The sequence below is a fragment of the Suricata suricatta genome, chromosome X (genome assembly GCF_006229205.1).
Source record: "Suricata suricatta isolate VVHF042 chromosome X, meerkat_22Aug2017_6uvM2_HiC, whole genome shotgun sequence".
NCBI classification, from domain to species: domain Eukaryota; kingdom Metazoa; phylum Chordata; class Mammalia; order Carnivora; family Herpestidae; genus Suricata; species Suricata suricatta.
In genome coordinates, this window is record NC_043717.1 from 46,806,130 (window position 1) to 46,825,113 (window position 18,984).

The window sequence follows — 18,984 nt, forward strand, 5'->3', positions numbered from 1 at the left end:
AACTTTTGCTCTTTATTCACTTTTAAATACAAAACAAGATCTAGATATTACTCATAATCCTTCTAACCTTCCTGAAGTAGAGTTAGCATTGATCATTCAGGTCCTGGAAAGAAACCTCAGAGGAATCTTGCCCATAAGCAGACATCTGAGCCCTTTGAGGAAGTAACTGCCAATTGAAATTTCCAAGTGATAGAGTAAGTGTTTTATCTCACCCACCATTCTTCCTTTTTCTTTGCTTCCAATGAGCATAAATCTGGGTGAAATGCAGGTATAATTTCATTTTCCCTTATTTAAGATAGAAAATCACACATATCTCCCTAATCTATGGATAGGTTATACACACACACACACACACACACACACACACACACACACACACACATATATACACCTTAGTGGAATTCTTAAACAATGGATTTTTAAGTGAGGGATATGCAGACTCATTCATTTATTGAGGACTTTGTATGTGCCAGGTACTACTCTAAGCACTTGGAGACATAACAGTGAACAAAAGAGGCAAAAATCTGTCTTCCTTGAGCTTCCATTTGAACAATACAACTTATTCTTCCTCAATGCATATATGCAGTCTATTATTCAGGAAAAGACACAGTCTTGACATAACTCATAAAATGGTCAAATTCTAGTCATTACATCTGTTTCTGTGAAATGTGTGATAATAACAAGGTCTCCCTTTGGTTAATTTCTTTGAGGTGGATTCTTCATTAACAGGCAAGAAGAACACATTAGCATGGGAAAATGGTGAGTACAGTTGTGGACAAAATAAATTTAACTTTTGTGGGGTCACCCAGATAAGGATGTCTACTAGACAGTTGGATCTACTTATCTACATATCAGGAGGCAGTTCTGAACTATTAACATAAGTTTGAAAGTCATCCATATATAGGTATAGAGTGTTGAAATGGGCCATGGACATAGCCATTGGAAAACAGAAATATTTAAGAGGTAAGTAGAAGAATAGGAATCCATGAAAGTAACATAAATGTAAAATCTAAAGAGTCAGGAAAAGAGCAAGGAGAATGTATGTCTGAAGGTCAAGTGAGCAGAGAATTTCAAGCAAACTTCAGTAATCAACACTATTATATGTGGCAGTAAGATCCAATAAGGAAGGGGCTTAAAAGTGCCACTTAAATGGGTAGAAGACATGAATAGACATTTCTCCAAAGAGGACATCCAGATGGCGAACAGGCACATGAAACGATGCCCAGCATCATTCATCATCAGGGAAATACAAATCAAAACCACACTTGAGATACTACCTCATGCCGGTCAGAGTGGCTAAAATGAATAAATCAGGAGACTATCGATGCTGGTGAGAATGTTGAGAAATGTGCACCCTCTTACAATGTTAGTGGAAATGTAAACTGGTGCGGACCTTCTGGAAAACAGTTATGGAGGTTCCTCAAAAAATTAACAATAGAACTCCCCTATGACCCAGCAATAGCACTGCTAGGGATTTACCCAAAGGATACAGGAATGCTGATGCATAGGGGCATATATACCCTAATGGTCATAGCAGCACTTTCAACAATAGCCAAATCATGGAAAGAGCCTAAATGTCATCAACTGACAAATGGATCAAGAAAATGTGGTTTACATTTAATATGGAATACTACATGGCAATGAGAAAGGATGAAATCTGGCCATTTGTAGCAACATGGATGGAACTCAAGGGTATTATGCTAAGTGAAATAAGTCAGGCAGAAAAAGACAGATACCATATGTTTTCACTCATATGTAGAACAGGAGAAACTTAACAGAGGACTATAGGGGAGGGGAAGGGGATAAATAGTTAAGGAGAGGGAGGAAGGAAAACCATAAAAGACTCTTAAATTCTAAGAAAAAACTGAGGGCTGATGGGAGTTGGGAAGAGGGGAAAGTGGGTGATGGATATAGAGGAGGGCACTTGTTGGGATGAGCACTGGGTGTTATATGAAAACTGACTTGACAATAAACTATATTTTAAAAAAGTGTCCATTTAAAAGAGAAATTTCTCAGTAAATGGTGTTCTTAGCAAATGATGTTTTGGTATAGAAGCGTGAGTAAAATCCTTATTTGATTCAACAGTGGTTGAAAGGTGAATGGGAAGTGAAAGAATAAAGACAGTAAATGTAGATATCTACTTTTGAGACCTTTGTGTGCAAAGGAAAGTCGATAACAGTCAACACTTCACGGAAACTAGAGGAGGCTCCAGGATAAAGGAAAGTTTTTCTTTTAAAGATGGAAAAGACTTGAGTATGTTTATAGGCTGTGGGGAATGAGACAGTGTGTGAGGGTGAGAGGTGTAAGATATTAAAGACAGAAAACCTAATAGAGCAAGATCTCTGAAATGATGGGTGAGACAAGGATCAGGAGCTCAGATGGAAAATTTAGTTTTACACAGTCTGTGTAAGACTGAAGGGTTCAAAGAATAGTATGGGTATGGGAGCAGATACAGATTGCAAGTGAAAAGAAAGACTGCAGGCTTCACTTTTCAAATTTTTAAATGTTTTATTCATTTCTGAGAGAGAGAGAGAGAGAGAGAGAGAGAGAGAGAGAGAGAGAGAGAGAGAGAGAGACAGACAGACAGAGAGTGAGTGGGAGAGGGGGAGAGCGAGAGGGAGAAACAGGATCCGAAGCAGGCTTCAGGCTATGAGCTGTCAGCACAGAGGCCAATGCAGGCCCAAACTCACATACCGTGAGATCATGACCCGAACCGAAGTCGGACCCCACCGACTGAGTCACCCAGGTTCCCTGCTTCAATTTTTTTAAGGAAGGTAGGTGACTAAGTAATTAGTTGGATGGTACGTTTAATGGGTGAGTAATGAAGTCATCAGTAATAGTGGAGAATGGTTAACATTTGGAATAATAGCTAAGGAGAACTGGAGAGGGACTGACCAAGAAAAAGTGAAAAGATTGCCAAGTGGTGCCAAGTTGTAAGATGAGAAATTAAATCTGTGGTAATATCAATGTGCATTAAAAGGTCAGAATGATTTTCTTTAGCAGAGCCAGAATGGAAACAGGGAACAAGAAAGGAGAAAACTATAGCATATAGACACAGTGGGTTCAATCATTTGAAATTCCAGGCGTGTATGTGTGCACACGTGTGTGTGTGTGTGTGTGTGTGCATGCATGTGCACGTGTTCACATGCATGTGACTGGAAGAGTTACATAAGTAGAGACAATGTGGAGATTGGGAAGGACATGTTAGGAAAACATGGGTTGCATGCAGTGGTAGATTTTGAATACTTCTTGGCAACCAACTCAGCTGTCCTCAAAATAGTCCTCAGGACTCTTTGATTGTCAGCTGTTGATGCTGTTTTCCTATAATATAATCAGTATTTATATACATTTTGTGTATTTTAATGAAAAGAATACATGTAATAAAAATTCTATTTTAGAAGAAAAAAGAAATTCCAGGAGCAACTCCAATTATGGACACCCTTTACACTATAGGTCAAGATGAAATCATCCAAGGAGTTTTCTCAGACATGTAGTCTGAAGTCTATCCACAATCCTATATCTGTCTCCTCAAATACATTTCAAATATACCTGTCAACATATGGTATTTCATTTATGTTAATTATTTGTTATCTTATCTTTTGCATCCAATTGATTATAGGTCTTTGGGGTTGGAGGCACTGTTTCATATTTGTACCAGACCCCCAAACAAGTATTAGTATATTGCCCTATTTTAGTTATCAGATATAGACCTGTTACAAACTCTAGCATAGTATATCAAGAGCTTTTCTCAATCTTTCACCAACCTATGTCTCTATACTCCATTGTACCCTTAGGCTGCTCAGCTTCTACATACAGATATAGTATGTGTAAATCCAACTTTTCTACTTACACTGAACATACTATGGTCTTTCAGATTCTCTGGGCCTTTGAACAGACTTTCTTATACACATGGACTATTCTACTTCCTTCTGGAAAATTCCTACTTATCTGTCAACACCCAGAGCAATGCCACCTCTTCTACAACTATTTAAGTAAGAGTTCCTCATGATTTACTAGATGTCATCTACTGTATGAGAACAGAGTTCTGTTTTTTAAGAACTCACTGAATCATAAAGGTAAATAAAGGTGAGTAAAGAGAAGGACTATTTCTTCCCTTCCACTTAATGATCTTTTTGGTGGGGACAGAATGAGTGTGTATCCTTTGTCTAATTTTTGGAATGCAGATAAATCCTCCAGGTACTAGAAATGCTCAATCTCAAGTTTTAGGATGTAGACAGGTTTTCAGGTTCATGAGCCATAGTCTCTTCTGAAATGTAAAGACCTATCTATAGAGATAATGTGGGAGCCCATCTACAGATGTAACCATTTGACTTCCAGGAATATTCAAAATGTGTTCTGGGGGAAATAAGAGATGTTTTGTTATTCTTTTGGAGGAAGTCAATTAACTAAACAAATAGACACTACAATTTTCAAGTGAACTTTTTATTTGCTTTACAGTATAAATTGTGTGGAGTTTTATCCTAACTTTATAGTCTCTCTAAGTCTACTTATATGCATGCACTGTGCTGTGCTTACTCAATAATAAATGTTTATTTTTCTTTCCATTTTGATGTGGATAGATCTCTCTTTGTTGATAGGTGTTTTTGCTTTGCTAACATAGTAGAGGCAAATAGACTGACATGTGCAAAGGAGCTCAGATTTTATATTGAAACCAAAGGAAATATATTGAAGGAGTTGAAGTGCAGCAGTGACACAGTTCTTTATGTAAAAAAGGAAAAATTAGTGACTAGTAGAATTTTATATATTTATTCCTCTGTTTCACTATAGCATGTAATGAGTTCAATAAGTGAACAGGAAATACAGGTTTTTTTTTTATGACCAAATACAGATTTTAGAAGATCTAAGCAAATTTTGTTAGAAATCTGTCCCTTTGAGTTGCTGATGGTCTTTGGGAAAGGCTGAACAGTAAGAAATTATTTTACTTTGAACTTGAAAGGCATGTTTGTATCCTATTGAAGGAAAAATATGATATGGATAAGAAGCCTATTCAAGCTCACTGCCATATTCACAGTTGCAATACATATTCCCTATGTTGTGATATTCCTTGTTGCTAACAGTTTGTTGATTATTTTTATCTGGTACTTTTATTTAATTAGTCTTAGAGTGATTCACTCTTTTTCACCTTTCCAATTTTTCTTCTTTTTCAATATTTTCTGGCAGCCTGGTTCTCAAAGTTTCATTTTAGTTTTATTTTTTTAATGTTTATTTATTTTTGAGAGACAGGGAGAGAGACAGAGCATGAGTGGGGGAGTGGCAGAGAGAGAGGGAGACACAGAATCTAAAGCAGGCTCCAGCCTCTGAGCTATCAGCACAGAGCAAGCCTGACAGGGGGCTGGAATTCACAAGCCTTGAGATCATGACCTGAGCTGACTTTAGCCACAAGGCACCAGGTGCCCCTCATTTTAGTTTTATATTCCATTTGAGCTTTTCACTAATGTTTCCATAGCATTCCTAGGACCTCTCAGACTTGCTACACATGATACAGTCACTTTTGCACTTCCTAAAATGTTTAAACCTTTTATTAAATAAACATACTTAAAAACATCAACTTGAAAATAGCTCTGATTTGTACTGAGTGCTTATTCTGATACCAGAGTAAGTTGTATATGTTAAGTGCTTTACATGCAGTCTCTTGTATAATCCTCATAACTACTCTGTAGGTACTATCATAATCCCCATTTTACAGATGAGGAAACAGATTGATAAAGGTTAACCATCCTGGCTCCAGGAAACATAGCTACTCAGTGTTGAGGCAGAAATTTAAAACTGGCTCTAACTCTAAAGCCCTTCTCTAAACCAGAGGGAAGTGAGAGTAGATTTATGTTTTACAAAGATCATTCTGATGGAAGTATGTGAAAGGACTGTAGAAAGACAAGTCTATTGCAGTGCAGAAGCTTTTTTATCTTGATGAGGTCCCAATAGTTCATTTCTGTTCTTATTTCTTTTGCCTTTGTGGATGTGTCAAGTAGGAAATTGCTGCGATTGAGGTCAAGGAGGCTATTACCTGCTTTCTTCTCTAGGGTTTTTATGGTTTCCTGTCTCACATTCAGGTCTTTTATCCATTTTGAGTTTATTTTTGTGGATGGTGTAAGAAGGTGGTCTAATTTCATTCTTCTGCATGTTGCTGTCCAGCTCTCCTAGCACCATCTGCTAAAGAGGCTGTCTTTTTTCCCATTGGATACTCTTTGTTGCTTTGTCAAAGATTAATTGGCCAAACACTTGTGGGTCCAGTTCTGGGCTCTCAATTCTATTCCATTGGTCTATGTGTCTATTTTTGTGCCAATACCATACTGGTCTTGATGATGACAGCTTTGTAGTAAAGGCTAAAGTCTGGGATTGTGATGCCCCCCCCCCATTTTGGTTTTCTTCTTCAATATTAATTTGACCATTTGGGGTTTTTTGTGGTTCCATACGAATTTTAAGATAATTTGTTCTAGCTTTGGGAAGAATGCTGGTGCAATTTTGATGGACCTAGAGGGAATCATGCTAAGCGAAATAAGTCAGGCAGAGAAGGACAGATACTATATGTTGTCACTCATAGGTCTAACAGGAGAAACCTAATCGGAGACCATGGGAATGCAAAAGGGGGGGATAAGAGTTGGGGAGAGGGAGTGAGGCAAATCATGAGACTTTTGAATACTGAGCACAAACTGAGGGCTGAAGAGGGAGGGGGAAGGGAAAGGGGGGTGATGTTCATAGAGAGGGGCACTTGTGGGGAAGAGCACTGGGTGTTATATGGAAACAACTTCGGTAATAAAGTCTAAAGGCCAGGAGACCAAAGACAATGCTGTTGCAGTACTCTAGAACTCTTAGGCCCTATTAAGGGGGTTGTCCCTTAATCACCAGAGTTATGCAGATGAGTGACATGGTCGGAGAGGTTATTTAGAAAATTCCTCTGGAAGCCTTTGTTAAGAATGGATTGGAGAATGCAAGACTAAATAATAAGTTAAGAGGTCGTTTGACTGTCATTCTCAACCACCCAGATTCCTGTAGAGGAGCCTGGAAATTGTCACACCCGAAGTCCTTTAGCCTCTTCCATTTGCAGAGCATCTGCATCTCTCCTCACCTCACTTTGACGTAGCTCCATTCAGGATCTAGGATGTGCACTCTAGGAAGTAGGATTTTAAGTACTTTTTGTAGGTCATGGACTGAGCCTGGACAGAGGCGCCAGTGGTGGCGGCGGTCGCCGAAGGGGGTGGGGCGCATGCGCGCGGTTGCTAGGCGACGGCAGTCTGGGCGCAGTTGCTCTAACGGCGCTGGGGTTGTGTGTGTAGGCAGCGGCGCCAGAGGAGGAGGAGCACGAGGATGCAGCTGCGACCGCGGCCCCGAGGGGGAGCCGCCGCTGCTCTGTGGCCGCGGGGGCTGAGGGACAGGAATCAGGCCTGGGGTCGGGTCGCTGAGGGGGCCGGGGGTGTTGGTCCCGCCCGAGCTCTGGCCTAGTATCCTAGGAAGATACTGGCCGCTGGGCGAGGGCCTCTCCCCCAGTGCCTTCTCTGGCCCCCTCCACGTCGATGGTGGTGAAGTTGGCGGCGCCAGTGAGTGCAAGCCACCAGACTGCCTCCTTTGCACCCAGGTCCTCCTGGGGCGCATCTCTGGCACCGGCTCACGGACACCTGCGCGGCCGTCTCCTCTCGCCCGCTGAGCCCAAGCCCTGGCTGCGGGCGGGGGAGGGGCTCCCCTTGCAGGGGCTTTGTCCAGCAGGGCGACGACGGGGACCGTAGGAGAGTAGGGGTGAGTAGTGGCACCGCACTCGCCGGGTGCTGGGGCGCCTTTCCGGCCTCCGGGGCTCCGGGAACCGACCAACGCGCTGCTTTCTCCTGCAGAAGCTTCTAACGCCTCTCCTACATCTGCTCGCGGCTCCCTATTCCCTTCGAGGTAGTTTTCCTTCTAAAACCACCACTCTCTGGTCTCAACCTTGGCATCCAGGAATGAGTGGTTTAAGGCCTGGCATTGCTTCCTAGGTGCCATAGATGCTGATAATTCTACGGTACAATCACGCAGCTTGGTCCCCGATTCCGAGACAGACTTTCTCAATACATTCTCACACCTTTTCTCTCTCTCTTGCTCTCCAAAACCTCAGTCAGACCACAGGCTTCTCAAGAGCCATTTCTCAGACTGCTGTCTCTCCATGCCTCAAAGCTTGAAAGGCAGATGGCCTGGCCCCTTTACAGTTTCTTTGATACTCGTGTGCGGAGAGCTTCTGAAAGCCGCGTGCCTGACTTCTGACTCTTGACATTAAATAATAATAGTAATAATAATAAACAAACTATCAAACACAGACTCCATTTGACTTCCAAAGTGGCATCAAACTTGAAGAGCAGTAGATAGTGACTGATTGATAACAGGGAACCAGGATTTATGAACTACTTTTCATTTAGAATGACATAACTTTTTTTTTTTTTTAGTAAATATGATGAAACCTAAAATGTCCCTAATAAAAGCCAGGATGTGTTATGATCTATCTGCGCTTCCTGGGCTATCCTGCAATTGAGAATTGTTACTTCCCGAAAACATGGCTTTGAGGGATCTGAAGTAGTGTTTTGGACAGGATCATTAGGTGAGGATCTAAAGTTATAAGGTTCTTTTTGAAAATTAGCAATATTATCGTTGAGTAGTGAAGTTGTTTCTTTAAAAGCAAATTGTTGGGGCGCCTGGGTGGCTCAGTCTGTTAAGCCTCCAGCTTCCACTCAGGTCATGATCTCATGGTTCCTGGGTTTTGGCCCCGCATTGGACGCTGCAATGACAGCTAGCTCAGAGCCTGGAGCCTATTTCGGATTCTGTGTCTCCCTCTCTCTCTGACCCTCCCCTGCTCAAGCTGTCTGTCTCTATCTCTCAAGAATAAATAAAAGAAGTAAAAATATATATATATAAGCAAAGTGTTGAAAAAAAATCACAGTTCACAGTTGATGTTTTCCAAAAGTGGACTGAATTTAGATTAACTAGTAATTTTTATTGTAAGGTACTTTCATGCACAATGAAAGGTGGGTTCCTTGTTCTATTTGGCTCTCTTCCCTCCTTACTAGTTTTTAAGCTATTTCATGTTTCTTTTATTAGAAAAAGAAGAAAGTTAAAAAAGAAGTGCAGTATTAAAAAAGCAAAGTTCAGTTTTGGGTAAATGCTTTTAAGCTAAATATTGTTAAAAGGATGTAGATTCCATTTGTAATTAGATAACTTTGGCTAGTGAATCAGTCAAGAGTTGATAGTTTGAGGTAAAATTGATCTTTCATGTTGTTTCAGGTTCTTTGGATATAGTTTTAAGCACAGTATATATAATTCTAGTATCACTACAAAGTAATCTTGGACCTCAGTGAGTATTTTATGTTGTTGTTGGTGGCGGTGGTGAATTGCCACTTGACATGCTTCTAGTTGCTAGATTCCAAAGTTAGAGATGTTTTTTTTTGGAAAAGCTCTTTATCAAGTCAAGCCTGAACTATGAAATAAAATGTACGATGTGGATACTTGCTGTTCATTTCACACACGTTTAGAACCAAGCAGTAATTTGGATCCAATTTATAATTTGATTTTAATGAATATGGTTATAAAGCTGCCACATACTCAAGAGCATTTACCTAGAGTGTCATAAACACATTATAAGATAATATTAATAGTTAATTTTACAAGTACAGCAAAGCACTTAACCAGTGAACTCTGGAATGAATTAGGTATTTTTTAAATTAATCGATTTCAACAAGCTTTTATTTTTTTTCCCCTAGCTTTACTGAGTGCCCATTACTATACTAGTTACTGTAGAGAATAGTAGAGTAATAGTCCATAGGAGTTAAATTGATTACCTATTGTTGAAAGAAAAAAAATATATATGTGGTCATGATCAACATTTAGAACATAGTGTAGTACAGAATAATAAAATAATTATTGGGTAAAATAAGAGCTTTGGAGGCTGGCATTTGTCTAAGAAGGCTTTAGAGAGAAAGTCATACGTGATTTGATTATTTATAGAATTATAGATTTTGTTGGAAGGTGGAAAGAGCATGAACGGAGGCACTTGATTTTCTAGTCTTCCTGAATATTACTCTCCTAGATAAACCTAAAGGGCACTGTCAGTGGCAATTAACTCTTTGTAGTGGGCATAGTTTTTAATGATAAATTATATACTAAATCAATAAATATTAAATAATTTGTCAAATGTGCATTATAGAAGACAGGCTTAAACATTCTTTTTTTGGGGGGCAAGTGAAAATTTTTTCTAAGCAGATATAGATAGAGTATTAAGTTCACATATTATCACCTGTATGTTTTCACTATCTCCTAAAACAGTTATAATCTAAGTATTTTGTACAACACTGATCTGATTAGTACAACTTTAGATTATTAATATTCTCCAAAGACTGTTTCTTGATTAGGTAAATTGGAAAATTCTATACACAACATTAATTTTGGTCCATTAAATATATGATAGCTTAGTTTTTAGTACTGCTAATTAGTACTACTATTTCTATTATTTTCTGAAAACAAAGGAAGGTATGCCAGAGTCCTATACATTGATGTCTGTCAAAGTTCTAATATAATGCTATTACTAGCATTGTGTTAGTAATTGTGTTAATTGGAGCATCTGGTGGCTCAGTCGGTTGAGTGTCCGACTTCGGCTCAGGTCATGATCTCATGGTTTGGTTCTTGGGTTCCAGCCCTGTGTTGGGCTCTACACTGACAACTTGGAGCCTGGAGCCTGGTTTGGATTTTGTGTCTCCTGCTCTCTCTGCCCTTCCCCTGCTCATGCTCTGTCTCTCTCTGCCTCTCAAGACTAAGTAAACGTTAAAAAATTTTTTTTAAATATGTTAATAATTGGCAACTAGCATCAGTGTTTAAACTGCAATTACAAAACTCTATAAAATTTATTTTAGTGCTTTTCTAACAGCTTTCTGCTGTGTTGAGAATTAGTTACACGAGCTCTTGGTTTTAGTCAACCACTGTAAGTTGCTGTTTGTATATACAAAAATAACAATATAAAAATGTGCTATAGTTTTTATGTCAAAAGAGAGAAATGCCCCACAATAGGAAGTCAAAGAATTCTTGAGTTAATTCACAGATTTACCCTAAGGAACAATATACCAAACTTGAAAATTTTTGAGGCTTCTATATACCACCTTATACCTTTCATGTGGTATCTTTGCTGCTAGCAATGGTCTTCTCTGATTATACTTATTGCTAATAAATGCAAATTCACAGTAACTAATAATTTTGACAAATATAATTGTTGTTTTGAGCATCCTCTACTTAGAATGTCAGCTAGTAGCTAAATAAACAAGTTACTAGTTAGAGAACAGAATAGTCCACACAGACATATCCAATGAATGTTGCATCATTGGAAATTAACTAGTTAGCAGATAGCAAAACATATTCAGAATGTGTTTGGTTTAGTCTCCTTTGCTAAGCAAGCATTGCACATTTCTGTCCTTAGTTGATTAGGTTGGTATCAATAGGGAAATTTTTTGGAAAGAGAACTGGTGAATTTAAATGATGGAGGAGAGAGAGAGGAGGGTGATGGTCATGGTGGGGGGCACTTGTGGGGAGAAGCACTGGGTGTTATATGGAAACCAATTTGACAATAAACTATTAAAAAATAAATGATGGGGAAAATGCTGAGAGAATTAAAATTAGTTTGTATGTCACGTTCTATGTACTATGATGATTTAAGGCAGGTGTTCATCTTAGGTAAAGTGCTAAATCTCAGCGGTGGCTGCATGTGGAATAGGGTAAAGAATTGTCAGTTTCTATTATTATATACTAGGAACCTTTCAATATTTGTATCATATTTGAGCCTGGAGGTAGAGCAGCATTACACTGAGTACCGACGATGTACCCATAAATTATAATTTTCTTTAAATATGTAGTTTTGAAAGTGTCATCATATTATCTTTTCATATATATTTTTCAAAGTTTATTTATTTTTGAGAGAAACAGAGATAGAGTATGAGAGATCGAGGGAGACACAGAATCTGAAGCAGGGTCCAGGTTCTCAAACTTATGAATGGTGAGATCATGACCTGAGCCTAAGTTGGATGCCTAACTGACTGAGCCACCCAGGTTTCCCTTTTTCAAATTTTTAAATGTTTACTTATTTTTGAGAGGGGAGAGAGGCAGAGAGAGAGAAGGAGACACAGAATCTGAAGCAGGCTCCAGGCTCAGAGCTGTCAGCACAGAGCCTGGTGCAGGGCTCAAACCCAGGAAACATAAGCTGATGACCTGAGCCAAAGTTGACTACTTACCTGACTGAGCCATGCAGGCACCCCAAAAGTGTTATTATATATTTAAGTATGATATTTATTATATCAATGGATTGAAAAATTTCCCAGATGAGCACATCTCTCAGCTTATGGCAGCTTATGGGAAGCTTTTTCAGAAAGTGAAAAATACAAACAGCCAATTCAATGTAGGAAGAAAAGTGGAGTAGAATTCTTTCTTTAAGAATGGTATCCGGGCGCCTGAGTGGCTCAGTCGGTTAAACATCCGGCTTCGGCTCAGGTCATGATCTCATGGTCTGTGGGTTTGAGCCCCGCATCAGGGTCTGTGCTGACAGCTAGCTCAGAGCCTGGAGCCTGCTTCGGAATCTGTATCTCCCTCTCTCTCTGACCATCCCCTGCTTGTACTGTCTCTCTCTGTCTCTCAAAAATAAATAGAAAAACATTTAAAAAAAGAAATACTTTTAAGAATGGTATCTACAAACAAAATAAAACATTCATGTATCAGTTCTAAAGTAATATTCCCAAGAACTTACACACAATTGTTGTTTTCTTAATATCATATATTATAAATTGTTAACTGTCTTTGGACTGTTGGCACCCAAAAGTTCCCCTGGTATCTGATTCATTCCTTTCTTCCTAATGACAAATGCACCTCAGGTATTTGATGGTGAGATTTCATTACTGAAATGCAAGCTTTTTGTAGTAGCTTTTAAAGTACAATATATATTAACTGAAAACCTGAAGTTGAATTTTAACATGATTCATAATGAGGAAAATGGATATTTTAAAACTGTCTTCGTTAAAGCTATTGTACATTAAGATAGTAGTATCTCCATAACCTTTCAAAGCCCTGAATTATATAGCTTATTAATTATGTTCACTTTCTGTACCTAATTTCCACTTTTCCTAACAAATGTGGCTATTGGCTTGTTCTCACTGGCACTTTTGAGCTACTTCTGTGACCCCCTAAATGATTTTTACAAAATACATTTATATTTTTAAGAAGTTATTTAGGAGGAGCACATGGGTGACTCAGTTGGTTGAGCATCCAACTTCAGCTCAGGTCATGAGGTCGAGCCCCACATTGGGTTTCTTACTGTCAGCACAGAGCCCGCATCGGATGCCCTTTCCACCCCCTCTCTGCCCCTCCTGTGCTTGTACTCTTTAAAATTAAAAGAAAAATTTTAGGAAAGATTTTCTCTCGTAGTCAAAAAGCTGAATCCATATCAGATAAACTGCATTTGAAACTGGGTGATTTGACTGGAGGTAGTGACAAGAGGATAACTAATGCAAATTCTTTTAAAATACTGTGTCTAACATAGGCAATTTTTAAAATTACTATATTCATAAATAATTGCTATTTTTTATTTAGAATTGAAAATCAATTGATATATGAGGTGTGACATAAGTAGTAAGTTTGATTCCAGAGATAAGCTATTGTTATTATTTGTTCCTTGACCTTTGATGGGCATTTAATTATTCTTGTTGAGTTTAATTTCTAAATGTGCAGACAGATCCTTATATTCCTTTTCTCTTCATGTGTACTTTCAAGGCTATAATTATTGACTAGATTGTTTTTGCTTATTATTGATAGATTAAATTATCATGGATTGTATTGGTTTTGCTGCCAAATTAGTTTAGATACCTGTGATTCCATAGAAAAAGAGGAAAGGTATAGGTATAAGAAACATGGATATTAGACTTACATGTTTAATTTTTTTCTTAATTTGCAATAACTTCAGTAAGATAGGTATAAAATTGTTGAACTTTTGAGGCACCTGGGTGGCTTAGTTGGTTGTGTCCAACTCTAGATATTGGTTCTGGTCATGATCTCACGGTTAGTGAATTTGAGCCCCAGAGTGCCTCTGCTCTGGCAGTGTGGAGCCTGCTTGGAATTCTCTCTCTCTCTCTCTCTCTCTCTCTCTCTCTCTCTCTCTCTCTCTCTCTCTCTCCCCCTCCGTCTGCTCCTCCTCGACTCACTCTCTCTCAAAGTAAATAAAAATAAACTTTAAAAATGGTTGAAGTTTGAATTTTAGAATATTCTTTATATACTGCAGATTTTATGACTTCCTTGTAAATGTCATAACCAGAACTAGATTAACAAAGAACAAAACAAAGTATAACTCTTTTTTAAAACTTTAAAATGTTTCTTTATTTGTTTATTAATTTTTAATGTTTTAGTTTTATTTTTGAGAGAGAGAGATACAGTGTGAGCAGGGGAGGGTCAGAGAGAGAGGGAGATACAGAATCAGAAGACAGGCTCCAGGCTCTGAGCTAGCTGTCAGCACAGAGCCGATGTGGGGCTTGAACCCACGAACCATGAGATCATGACCTGAGCCGAAGTCGGACGCTCAACTGACTGAGGTACCCAAGCGTCCCTATGTTTATTTATTTTTGAGACAGACAGTGACAGAGCATGAGCTGGGAAGGGGCAGAGAGAGAGAGGGAGACACAGAAACCCAAGCAGGCTTCAGGTTCTGAGCTATCAGTACAGAGTCTGATGCGGGGCTCAAACCCACAAACTGGGGGATCATGACTTGAGCTGAAGTCAGACACTTAACTGACTGAGCCACCAAGATGCCCCAAAACAAAGTATAACTCTTAAGGATCTTGCTTTAATAAACATGTGAGAATGATTTGTAGTTAGTGTATCTATGAATTATATGTAAAGAAATATTCCTAAGGTATTTAAATGTGCCTGGAAACAACTTATTTTCTCTACTCTCTTGTTTACACTATTAATTTGCTTAGCAAACTCTTTGTTCATAAGTAATACTGAGGTCAATTTAATCTCAGCCCCTGTTTGAATTATCTCAAATTTTAGATCAGTGGAATCCAAATGATAGAACAACAAAACTTTCTTAATTCAGGCTCCACTAATAAGTGTATTATAGCCTGTGTATAATAATTATGCTAAAAATATATATTGGTGTAGAGTGCCAAACCCATGCTGGTGATGGATTGTACTCCATGGGCGAAGCAGGCAGAGCCATACCAGTGGTTCATTAGTAAATTTCAGAGTTTTTTACTGGCTTTGAAAGTGTTGCCAGGTAAACAGGAAAGAAAGACCCCACACCCTGAGGCATTGATCTAGCCAGTTTCAAAGATGTTGCCAAAGGCTCTTGGTCTCATCAGAAGAAAGACACAAAGACAGACACAAAACAGTGGATGATGTTACAGGTGGGAAATTTTATTAAAGGAAAAGTGCATTCTCAAGATGTGAGAGTGGGTGAGGTCGAGAGAGAATGAGAACTGCAACCTGGGGTTTAGGTTTCCATCTTTTATCTGCAGTTAACAAGGTGGTGGAATATTCATTACTTGGGGAAGGGATTTTTCTTGCAAGCAAGGTTTCAAGATTTGTCTTATTTGGTTGGAGTGGGTCTACTTTGTCAACCATCTTGGGCCTGTCTGTTTTGATCCAGATTCTTGTGGATTTGTTTTGGAGTGCTGCCAGAATAACCCATTGACTTTCCAGATAGCTGGCCATGGCTTCCTCTTTGCTGTCCTCCAGGCCTCCTGTTAGAACCTAACTGCCTCTAACAAAAGCAGTTTGAGTTATTTTTCTTGAATTACCTTAAGTGAATGAAGGTAGGAACCACTAAGTTTTATGTATTTAAAAATGTCTTCTTGGGGCACCTGGGTGGCTCAGTCGGTTAAGCGTCTGGCTTCAGCTCAGGTCAGATCTCACAGTTTGTGGGTTCAAGCCCTGCGTCGGGCTCTGTGCTGACAGCTAGCTCAGAGCCTGGAGCCTGTTTCAGATTCTTCTGTATCTCGCTCTCTCTCTGACCCTCCCCTGCTCGCACTGTCTCTCTCTGTCTCTCGAAAATAAAAAGCATTAAAAAAATTAAAAAAAATAATAAAAATGTCTTCTTGGGGTGCCTGGATGGCTCAGTTTGTTGAGAGGCTGACTCTTGATTTCAGCTCAGGTCAGGATCCCAGGGTTGTGGGATCAAGCCCCACATTGGTCTCTGTGCTGAGCATGGAGCCTGCTTAATATTCTCTCTCTCTCTCTCTCTCTCTCTCTGCCTGTACCCCCCAAAATAAAAAAAAACTGTCTACTAAGTGCTGTGTTGAGCATATGAGGATTAGGTTATTAATTACATTGGGCTGTTGACAAGAAAAGGAGTTTGAACATCAGTTACTAATGTAAGCAAATTGGAAAATAGTTATGATGACCTGCTCTCAGGTGTTTTAAAAACTGTAGTAGCAATATTATTTTCATGTAAATTCTGTGCACCTAAATTCTTCTTGTCATTTCGTCAGAGTACGAAAGTGAAGTAAGTGTGCGTTGAAAGTTACACTCACTAGTCTTAATATGTTAATGGTGTTCCAACAGCTCTGAAAGTAGTAAAACTTTAGGACCTTCTTTTCTCTAGTTTTTAATTAATAATCCTATAATCCATGCATGCATATTGATATAGCTTTGTTCCATTTATGTGATGATACAAAAAGCTGTAAAAGCCAGCATTACTGGGGTGTCTGGGAGGCTCAGTCAGTTAAGCATCCGGCTTCGGCTCTGGTCATGATCTCATGGTTCGTGGGTTCAAGCCCTGCATCGGGCTCTGTGCTGACAGCTAGCTCAAAGCCTGGAGCCTGCTTCAGATTCTGTATCTCCCTCTCTCTGACCCTCCCCTGCTTGTGCTGTCTTTTTCTGTCTCTCTCAAAAAAACAAAACAAAACAAAACAAAACCCAGTATTACTGATATCATGGAATGAAATTCTTCTAACAAGAAACTGGACTATATGTGAAAGTTAACTGAGACAGCACAACTACACCTAATAATAGGGTTGCTAGAGGCTTGTTATTTCCTATCAATGCTCTTTCGGGAGGGGAAAAACTAGTTCTTTGTTTCATGCTTTTTACAGTAATGATAATTTGCCTCTACTGAGTAACTCATTGCTCTCCACTGATAGATTTTAGGAGCAAAGGAAGCAATAATGCAGAGGTTATTAGATCAACTAGAATAAAAATTTAGCTCCCTGGAATTTTTAACTAATTAGAACTCTCCATTTCCCACTCCCTTTGCTATGATTGATGAGAGGAAGAAAGACTGAGTATTTATATAACACTTTTCTCATGGCTAAATGTACAATGCAGAATAGGAATTCGTGAACTCTATTTAATTCCTAGTAGTCTTTGCTAACATAGAGGAGCTGAAATTTAGAAAATATTTAAAATCAATTGATTGAAGTATGGGCATTTGTAGCAAAGTGGATGGACCTTGAGAGTGTCATACTAAGCAAAATAAGTCAGGCAGAGAAGGATAGATACCATATGTTTGCATTCATAGGTCTAACAGGAGAGACCTGGCAGGGGACCATGGGGAGACAAAGGGGGAAAGAGAGCAGGGGAGAGTGAGGTACACAGATCAAGGGAGACTACTGAATACTGAAAATGAACCATGGACTGAAGGGAGAGGGGGAGGTAAGGAGGGGGGTGATGGTCATGGTGGGGGGCACATGTAGGGGGAAGCACTGGGTGTTATATGGAAACCAATTTGATAATAAACTATTAAAAAATAAAAAAATAAAAAATGAAAAAAATAAAATAAAATCAATTGATTTAGGAAGGAAATTTTTATGTTTATATTTGAATATGAATGTTTCTAATCTAGGTGGTCCCAGAGACTCAGTTAACTAAAGGCTATTGAATGAAATTTCTTGCTTAATGAGTTTTCTAATTAATGCTTAAGTATGCAATGAAATTGAGGCAAGGATGCTTTGCATAATATGTATAGAACTTTGTGTATAATTTGTTGTTGTTGTTGACCACTGACCCAATTGTGTCTTTCTTAATTAAGGATTTTTTTTGTTAAAAATAATAAAGGTCTAATTCAAACTAACTAAAGATATTAACAATCTCAAGGATCCCAAGGGCAGAAAGTATAATCCAGGCACATGAGAAAGTATAACTAGGAATGAGAAGCTGTCATTGGCTAAGGGAGCTTTCAACTCTTTCTTTCTCTCTTCCCTTCCCATCCCTGGGGCCATTGGGTCTCTTGTTTTTCTCTGTTCTTTCAGCTCCTCTGCTTTATTTTTTTCACTCTGTCAGCACATATCCCTACATGGCTTACCATAGAGCTCCCAAGATTTATATTCTAAATTCAGGAAACCAGCAGGGACTGCATTTCTGAATCCCCAATTCCCAATTCTTATTGACCCAGTTTGGGCTGGATGTCAGTCCAGAATCTGATTATCTGTGGCAGAGTGGGAAAGGTCATGTGGTTTAAATATGGTTATTAGGCCCCAAACCTAAGTGAGGAGACATACAGTTCTTACAGAAAAGGGAGGTGGTAGGATGAACAGAACATCAAATGGTGTCTACCATTAAGTAAAATTAGAAATAAACAGATGCTTCTCCAAAGAGGACCTCCAGAAGGCCTACAGGCACATGAAATGATGCTCAACATCACTCATCATCAGGGAAATACAAATTAAAACCACACTGAGATACCACCTCACACCAGTCATAGTGGCTAAAATGAACAAATCAAGAGACTATAGATGCTGGCAAGGATGTGGAGAAACAGGCACCCTCCTACACTGTTGGTGGGAATGTAAACTGGTGCAGCCGCTTTGAAAAACAGTATTGAGGTTCCTCAAAAAACTATCAATAGAACTACCCTATGACCCAGCAATAGCACTGCTAGGAATTTACCCAAAGGATACAGAAGTGCTGATGCATAGGAGCAGGTGTACTCCAATGTTCATAGTGGTACTTTCTACAGTAGCCAAATCATGGAAAGAGCCTAAATGTCCATCA

General features: G+C 39.0%; 1 protein-coding gene across 1 annotated transcript in view; it reads left to right on the forward strand.

Moving 5' to 3' along the window:
* Window positions 1-7,317: 7,317 nt before the first annotated feature.
* The window catches only part of ZC3H12B (zinc finger CCCH-type containing 12B), a 276,426-nt gene continuing 264,759 nt past the window's right edge, over window positions 7,318-18,984 (forward strand). Inside the window, exon 1 of the mRNA XM_029930633.1 lies at window positions 7,318-7,752. The gene's annotated coding sequence lies outside the window, so the exon portion shown is untranslated. The remainder of the gene's footprint in view (window positions 7,753-18,984) is intronic.